This window comes from Petaurus breviceps, unplaced genomic scaffold, assembly GCF_028583685.1.
Source record: "Petaurus breviceps papuanus isolate PSGF00001 unplaced genomic scaffold, PetGlider_PUasm1.0 38, whole genome shotgun sequence".
NCBI classification, from domain to species: Eukaryota; Metazoa; Chordata; class Mammalia; order Diprotodontia; family Petauridae; genus Petaurus; species Petaurus breviceps.
The window spans coordinates 45,437,974-45,447,640 of NW_027186304.1; the positions used below are offsets into that span (position 1 = coordinate 45,437,974).

Sequence of the window (9,667 nt, forward strand, 5' to 3'; positions counted from 1 at the left end):
GCAGCCAGGAAGAAACAATTTGAATATTGTGGAAACACAATCAGCCTAACACAGGAACTGGCAGCTTCTACCTGGAGGGATCAAAGAGCTTGGAATATGATAATCCAGAGGTAAAAGGAGCTGGTATTAAAACCAAGAATCACCTAGCCAGCAAAACTGAGTATCATGTTTCAGGGGAAAATATGGTCATTCAGTGTAACAGAGGAATTTCAATGATTCTTGATGGTAAAAACAGAGCTGAATGGAAAAGTTGACATTCAGATACAAGAAGCAAGAGAAGCATGAGAAGGTAAACAAGGAAACAAAATCATAAGAAACTTATCAAAGTTGAACTATTAACATTCCTACATGGAAAAACAATAATTGTAACTGATGAAAATTTTCTTCTCAGTATGAAAACAGTTGAAGGGAATATATATATGGGCATATGAATACATATGTGAATGTGTGTATATATGTTTACAGGTATACATAGATAGAGGGCACAGGACCTATTTAATAGAAAGGGATGATACTTTAAAGGAGAAATTAAGAGGTGAGAGAGAACTATAATGTGAGGAGATGGGGAGAGACAGAATGGGGTAATCTATCTCATATAGAAGAGGTAAGGGAAAATGGTTACAATAGAGAGGAAGAATAGGAAGGCAAAAGGGAATAGGTCAACCTTATTGTCATTGAATTTGGCTTGGGGAGGAAATAAAATTCACACTAAATTGGGTATCTCAGCCTACAGGAGAGTAGGGGGGGGAAGGGGATGAGGAAGGGATGATGGAAGGAGGCAGGCTGTGGGGTAGGGGAGTTGGAAGCACCCACTTTTGAAAAGGGACAGGATCAAATTAGTGAATAGAACAAGTGGGAGTTGGGATAGGAGGGAGGGAAATATAGTCAGTCTTTTATAGTATATCTACTATGTTATTGTTGTGCATTAACTACACATGTACAAGCTATACTGAACTGCTTATCTTCCCAGTAAGGGTGGGTGACAGGGAGGAAGGGAATGAATCTGGAATTCAAATTTTTTAAATCAAATGTTTAACATATATATATATATATATATATATGCTATTTTTAATATTATATAACATATAGAGCCACTGGGGCATAGAAATCCACCATGCCCTACTGGAAACATCAAAAGAGGTATGGGAGAATATATTGGAGAGAGCAGATTGGAGAAGGGGATATCTTGTGGGATTGCTATTTTGGGTCGGTGGGTAGGGAAAAATGGGGAGAAAATGTGTAACTCAAAATCTGGCGGAAATGAATGATGTAAATCAGAAGTTAATAAAGCATTTGACAAATGAATACAAAAGAAAAAAAACATGGGATTATTTATCTTAAGTGACTGAATGAAACAGGAAATTGAAGGAAAATAATTATTTTAAATTAGAAGTTGGTAGTTGTATCAAATGAGGGAATATATATTTTATTCTAGAAGATTATATAAACATGTCAAGAAACACCAGGGAAAGAAACAAATGGAAAGGAGAAGAGCAAAGATAGAAGGGAAGGGGAGAAGATGGAGAAGGATAATAGAAAGTACATAAGAGGATAAATAGGTGGGAGAAATGAAAGGGAAATGGAGCCTAAAGGGAGAAAGAAGACAGAAGATACACAAGAAAGAAGATATAAAGGGAAGGGAGAGAAGGAAGAGCAAAGATCAATTAAGCCTACTGAATCTAGAGCAACTCAGAAATCATGTAAAATAGGAGTGTAGATCTCAGTGATGACAATTTGCTTCTTTCCTTATATCAAATAATTAAGGAAATTTCATGCCCATGTCCTCACTTATGTGATGTCACCCAGGCAGATTGCTGAAGAGGGTCAAGACTCACAGGAATTTAAGAAAAATGGTGCGGAATACATACAGGCTGAGATGAGGGGATGGAGAGGAGGTAGACCTTACATAGGAGCTAGGATAAGCCAGAAGCCGACCCTGGAGCTGTGAAGTGCTTGGACAGACATAGGCATTGATGTCAGGATTGAGTTCCCATCACTGCTACAGTTTGCATGTGAGCTTCATACTATGACTTTTGGGGAAAATTTCACAAGTACTTGAGACACAAGGAAAGACTGAATCTGCCAGGAGTGTATTATATGGAGCTGGAGTAGGATAAGGTGCTGGTTAAATATATTTAAAACACTATACTTATTATATAATAGTTTAAAAATCTACACTATTTTTTCCAACAGAACTCAAGATACACTGTGAGCTATTAAATATATCCTTTAATTGATGCAAAAGGTGTGAAAGTGTTTTGTATATTGAAATGCCAAAATGAAAACAAAGAAAAAAACCAACAAAAATAAAACAACCTCTTTTGATCTGCCAGAGCTTATTTTTCATCTGGGGTTTTCTAGGTTCTCACAGCTCAATATGATAACAATGCATCTTTCTTTTAATAAATCAAATTCCTTAGAACAGTTACAACTTAGTTTTTCAGATATAATGTCTTCTCATGTTAAATCTCCCTTATGTGGGCTATCCTGACCTTGGCAACTCAGTAGCCCAAGTCTGAAATATTACTAAAATAATTCAGTAGTGTTCTAGTTAGTAATAAGGTAACATCAAGTAGTTTGGTGATTACATGTGGGAGAATTTGAGATTATTCATTCCTTTGGTGACTTAGTAGAATCTGAGTCCTATGGCTCAACATAAATGACATCTTTTACTTACCGCTAATGGATCTAACCCATATTAAGGAGGAGACAAAATGCTTCCTTATTTTGCAGCTAGAACACGTGGATACAGGAAATGTATGATAAACAACAGATCCCTATGTGCTATGGGAAATGGTTAGGGATTTCCACATTAGACTTTATTTTGATTAATACCTTCCAATATTCAAAAGTTTTGAGGGAAATATGAAGGGAAGACATTTTGGTTTATTTGGTGTCTAGTTTTAATGGTGAAAGAGAAGCAGTTATTTTTTGGCATATTTCATCTCCATTATACATTTGCTACATTTAATATTCTGTGGGATCAAAGACACTCACCTTCCCATTGCTTCATCAATTGTATCTAATCAATATACTATCTATGTACTAAGTAAGCTCCCTGCGTAATGTTGTGACAACTTTATCTTACTCAAAAGTCATTCATCCAAAGAATGCTCTTGAAGCGGGGTATGAAATACAAGCAGTCCACTTGCGAAATTGTCCCCTGTGATAAAAAGAAAAGAACATAGAATAACCACTCACACGGTGTACCCCAAATTTTGTCCTGGTTTTGACTCAGTTTTCTGGTTACTTCATCAAGCTTTAACCATGTCAGATGAGGGGACTCCAGATTCTCAAGTATGTTGGAATTAAATGTAGAGTAACAATAAGCATACGCCTCACTGTCTTTTCCAGACTCATCTAGTAGTAAGAAAAAAGTCAAGTGGCTGACTATGAAATCTTAGGTTTCTAGTCAAGCTCTAAGGGTTCCACAGTGCCTGCTTCTACTACCTTCGTGGACCATTGGGACAAATTTTTACATCCTCCTACTCTGCCTTGGGAAGTCTTCAGATGTTTGGATACATACCCCCTAACTCACCAACAGGTTTGAGTCCCGTTGCTTACCCCTGATATAGTTTAAACAATCTGCCTGTCTACCATGATAATTTTACCAGGGTGTGGCCACTCTACATGACACAACTTCTTGGAGCACCAGGTGAGAACTGATGGCAGGTCAACATCAAAGTGGATGAAGAGCCCTAAAAAGGGCTTGGCAAGTTATCACATCAGAGGTGCTAATCCTCCCTGAAAATGTCATACACCCCCACAGCATTATTAAATGATGGTTACCATTCATTATTATACTACACTATAGGAATTACAGGAATGCATGCTCTCAAAGAGTTGGCAGTTTAGATGAGGAGAAGCAAAACAAAAGAAGTACTATAAAAAGCATACATTCATACAGATATGATATCCTTCATTCATTTAAATTCTGAGAAATAGTTATGATGCTTTTTGTTAGGCTTTATTCAGTCATTTTATGACTTGTGCTAGCAATGTTTAGCAGCTATATAGGTAGGAGAAAGTATGTGGTAGTGGTAACAGTGGTTCCAGATTGAAGATTAGCTTGACAAGAATAATGGGAAAATATTGTAATGAGGGAACCCAGTAGAAGAAAAGAGAGTACCATTCAAATTCAATTAAATCTAAATTATATAGTGTATACAGGCTGTGTGACCTTGGACAAATATCTGAAGACCTCAGTTTTCGCACCTACAACAATGAAGGTGCTGGGTAAATATTCTCTATGATTGCTTTCAGCCAAAAATTGCCTAACTCTTATCTGCCTATATTATGAACTCTTGACATATTTTCATGTTATTGTAGGTTGTTGTTTTGTTCCATCAGAGTGTGCATAGCTAGTTCCTCCTCAAAAGGGGAACTTTATTTGAATAAATGTTAACTTTATGGTTGATTTTATCAAATATGAAGGAGTCATTCATCTTATTTATATCTTCTGTAATCTAACACCACAGAAAAAATAGTTGAACATTAATGTTAATGATAACAATGTATGAGAGTCCAAGGGAGATGATTTGCAAGTTATTACTAGGTAGAAGGACATTTGTATTTAAAGATGACAAAAATTTTACATTTGAGGATTATGTATATTTGATTTCCAGAAGAAGGACCAGAACTTAAAGGCAGTCCTAGCTTACTGCTTGTATTTCCTCACAAACATTAGGACTCACATATAACCAGAGAAAGCAAAAGAGAAATGTTGATAAAAAAGGCATAATTTAGAGAAACATATGAGTAGGTAAAGAGCAAAAAGTGTTGCCTAGCTCTCCCTTCCTTTAACCTTGACAGGGACAAGAATGTAAAGCCTTCTTTGATGAAAACTATGCCTATCTTGGGCTAGCTAAGTGCTGTAGTAGATAGAATGCTAGGCTTAAAGTGAGGAAGACTTATCTTGCTGAGTTCAAATCTGGCCTCAAAAACCTACCAGCTGTATGACCCTGGGCAAGTCGCTTAACCATGTTTGCCTCAGTTTCCTATCTATAAAATGAATTAGAGAAGGAAATGCCAAACTACTGCAGTTTCTTTGCCAAGAAAAGCACAAATAAAGTCACAAAGAGTCAGACATAGCTAAACAACAACATGACTATGTTGACAAGCATAAAGCATAATCTGTTCTAGGAGTCCCAGGTGTTGTTTAAAGGAAATTAATTAATAAAAAAGCAAGTTATTAAAGTGGCTGGGAACTACAAACATTTTCAAATACGTATGTCTTAGGAATTTTAAGTAAATATATATGGTAACAACCCTGGAAGTGCTGCTACAATGATGCATTATTAGTCAGTCTATCATATGTGTTAGTCAATCTACCACTGCAGTGAGTGGAGAACACTTTATTTTGTAGATAAAGTTGCTGAAAATATAAAAGACAGCCTTTTACTTTAAAGAGCTTGTGGAGGAGATGGGATAAAATGGAAGTAGATCTTAGAAATATAAAATAGAGAATCTAAAAGCAAATGGCAAGGTGGAACCTGAGTTGTGCCAGTTACTTACTACCTGAAAGTAGGCAGAGATTTTCCCTTTCCAAGCCTGTGAGTTTGTTTTACTCCTTTCCTTTGAGGGGTAGAGAGATTGAGGATAATATTTAATGTTTACATTTACTTATAATCTAGAGAGGGCATCTAGGTAGTGCAGTAGATAGAGTGCCTAGCCTGAAGTCAGAAAAACTCATGTGGTTGACCACAGACACTAGCTGTGTGATCCTGGGCAAGTCACTTAACACTGTTTGGCTCCATTCATTTGTAGAATGAGATGGATAACCAAAGAACAAACCACTCAGGCATCTTTTCCAAGAAATCAACAAATAGGCACAAAGAGTCCGATAGGATTGAAAAACAATAACAACAACATAATTCTGAATATTTTTCATTTACAATCTAATCCATTGATGAGAAACTGTATGAAATAAACTATTCCTTAGCTAGACTCTCTCTAGTAGATTTCCCAAATGTATTATTCCATGTTTGGCAATCTTGTGAGTGCTGCTATCTTCTCCCCTGGCAACACTATTATCATCTTTCTCATATACAGAATTTGAGATAAACAATCCTGTTCTTCTAGATTCTTATCCTAGCTATCTATATCAAGTATTGTGGAGGGAGGCATATAGACATTATGCTAAAGACTAATGGAAACAAAAATACAATATCATTTAACCCAAGGGATAACTCAGATAATATGCTGGAAAGTTAGAATCTAAAACATTTGCCAATTCTGATGAGAGAGAGCCAGTTGTGTTTCCCAAATATTGATTTATAGACTGACACCAGTTTTTGGATCACAAACTTTAAGCATACAAGATATGTGCTTTTTACAGTTTTAAAATTATAAATTTAAACAACTGAGGACTCTCCCTCCACTCAGTCTCACTATTATCATATCTAGTTCTCTATGGCTGCCTTGCTGTGACTACAAAGGACTGAGGTGTGCTTAATAGTATGAGTTTTGATAAATTAATCTAGTATAATAATTTTGAGTAATAAAATCTAATCAATTTAGTAAAGACATCAATTCCATCTGGATATTTAATGAAGTATATACCAAACATCTAACTGCTTTTCTGAGAGACTAGATCAATGTAAATTTTGGCATGTATCTAAGCATAAGTCCCATTATGCCTACAGTGGGTAGTGCATAGGGAATGACCTACAAAAGCTTATGGCTATTGGTTGGTTTTATATGGGAGATAGAAAAAAAAAAAACAGCAATGACAAAAATCCTTAGTGCTCTCAGGTGCACAGTCGAATTGTGACCTGTAGTTCTGGTGTGCCTCCTGTATTGATTATAGCTCTCCAAAGGATTGTAATCAGGAAAAAAAAAACATCTAAAAGTTTTCTTGGATCAGTTATTATGTTGTTTGGTGTATTTTATGACCCATTCTCTAGGTCCATAGCAAGTACCATGTTTGTCCATAAATACGCCCATTAAAGAATTCTCTCCCTTTCTCTCTCAAATATGGGAGAACACATGCTGTTCCTCATGAAATAAATGGCAAATGGAACATTCTTTTCTAAATTGGTAATAGCTATTAATACATAACATTATATTTGATAAAGTGTAAAATATGATATAAAAATGATAGCCGGCTTTTCCCCGCCGGTTGAGAAGCGTGAAGGAGGCGCGGGCCAGACTGTCCTGCTAGGCCAAAATGCCTGTAGCCAGGAACTGGGTGTGTCCGAAGACGTATGTAACGCCGCGGCGGCCCTTGGAGAAGTCGCACTTGGACAAGGAGCTAAAGCTTATCGGCGAGTATGGGCTGCGCAACAAGCTCGACGTGTGGCGGGTCAAGTTCACGCTTGCCAAGATCCCCAAGGCTGCGCGGGAGCTGCTCACGCTGTACCAGAAGGAACCACGGCGGCTCTTCGAAGGTAACACCCTGCTGAGCCGCCTGGTGCGCATCTGCGTCTGGAAGAGGGCAAGATGAAGCTGGACTACATTCTGGGTTTGAAGATCGAGGTCTTCCTGGAGCGGCCCCTGCAGTCCCAGGTCTTCAAGCTGGGCCTGGCCAAGTCCATCCACCAGGCACGCGTGCTCATCCGCCAGAGGCACATCAGGGTCCGAAAGCAGGAGGTGAAGATCCCCTCCTTCATCGTGCGCCTCGACTCCCAGAAGCACATCGACTGCTCCCTGCGCGCACCCTACGGTGGTGGCCAGGCTGGCAGGGTCAAGAGGAAGAATGCCAAGAAAGTCCAGGGAGGGGCGGGCACCAGCAACGACGAAGAGGAAAATTAAACGCGCCCCTCTCTCCCCCTCCCCCCCAAGCTTGCCACATCAGAATAAAGCCCCTTGATTTGGAAAAAAAAATGATAGCCGTGGTGGCTAGGTGGTGCAGTTCATAGAGCAGCAGACCTGGAATCAGGAGGACTTGAGTTCAAGTCTGACCTGAGACACTTGACACAATTACTAGATGTGTGACTTTGGGCAAGTTACTTAACCCCAATTGCCCGCCAAAAAAAAAAAAATAGCCAAGTTAGTTTGAAGGCCATGACATTTTAATAAAGACATGTCATGCAATATCAAAACAATAAAAATACTTGAGAATATACATAAATAAAATAATTAATTTTATATCTATATGTGATATTCAATTTTTCATTTTCAAATTAGTCTTAGAGGGGATGATTTCTTTAAAATTAAGAAATTGCAAGATTTTTTTTTGTAATAACATTAAAATAATTCCATCACAGTAAGTATGAAAGATATTTCATTGACACTGAAGTAATTGAGGCCTGTAAATCCAAGCATGAGCAGGTTTCCATAGGACTGCTGCTGTGAACAGCTTTAAGGTTCTCATTACATAGTGAAGTGACCTCTCTGTTTGTTCAGCAGTAAATTAAAGCAAAACATTCACAGAAACCAAAGTACAGCATTCACATTGTTATAACAAGTTATCACTAAAATGGCCACATAGTTTTAAGCAAAAGATATCATGCAGTAAGCCCTTAACTCAATCATCCTCAAGGAGCAAGCCTCCTTAAGGGACACATAGTACAAAGATCAAAGTTTTCCTCCCCTAGGTCACATTGTCTTAATCTCTCAGTCAAAAAGTCTTCTTTTTTCTTAATTGGAGATTAGTTTCCAATCATCCTTAAGAGGTACAAGGTACAGAGTACAAAGTTCTCCCACCCCTTAGCCACAGTAAATCATGATCTTCTCAGTCAGCACTAAGTACCCAAGAAGAGATCTTTTCATTTTGACTGGAGGCTGGCTCTCAGATTCCATGGTTCCTCCTCCATGGTCCCAAATCCTGCCTGAATCTACCCAACTGTCACCTGGATTCAAAGGGAGGCAGCTCTCAGCTCCTCATCCAGTTCCCATTCCATATTGAAACTCACAGTGTCCAGTCCACCTCAAGTCCTTCACAGTTTCTGTTTCTGGTATGACAAAGCTAAACAGAGCCAAAACAATATCTGCACATATTTCTGGCACCATCATCAATTTACTATCTGCCTATGAAATCAACACAGACTTACATACAGGGTCTGAAAACTCAACACAAATCATCAATACAGTCCTAGGACCTATGAATACCTCCCCCAAGGTTTCTGTAAACAGACAACAAGAAAATCCTCTTTCAGGGCTTCCAGTAAGGTCCCAGGGCTTCTGTACAAAGTATCACAAATAAAAATAAATACAGAGTTCCTGACCACCACAAAGTTTCCCTACTCAATTCTGCCACCAAAAGTGCTCTCTCCTCAGTTCTGCTCTTTCCCAGCTTGGGGTTCTACTTATACATGGTCATTAAGCTCCTCCCTGTTCTTCCCCTTCCTGTTGCATTAGCAACAGGGGTTTGCAAGTTCTGGGGTTCACAAGTTCAGTTTCTTAACAAAGAGTTGATATAATCATGGGCAAGGCTTAAAGGAAACAAGGTGCTAAATAATTAAACAGCTAAAACAAGGCACTAAGTACTCCTTTGCTTGCCTTTACAAGGCCCTATATGACTTTTATCTCCTTTGGATATTTTTTCCAATAGTTTTATTTCTATAAAGTATATTTTGACTCAGCAATCTCTAAATGAAAAACTAAGAACACCCCTGGTTTGACTAGTTTTGGTCAGTTGAGATTACTTTCATACTTTGAGATCCCCTGACACTGAAGGAGGTCAAGCTGGTCTCTGAATTTAATATCACTAAATTCGATAAGAGAA

The 9,667-nt window shown here is 38.2% G+C and overlaps 1 pseudogene; it reads left to right on the forward strand.

The window, feature by feature from the left end:
- The first annotated feature begins 7,102 nt into the window (after positions 1-7,102).
- Positions 7,103-7,757, forward strand: LOC138170076 (small ribosomal subunit protein uS4-like; annotated as a pseudogene).
- Positions 7,758-9,667: the final 1,910 nt, after the last annotated feature.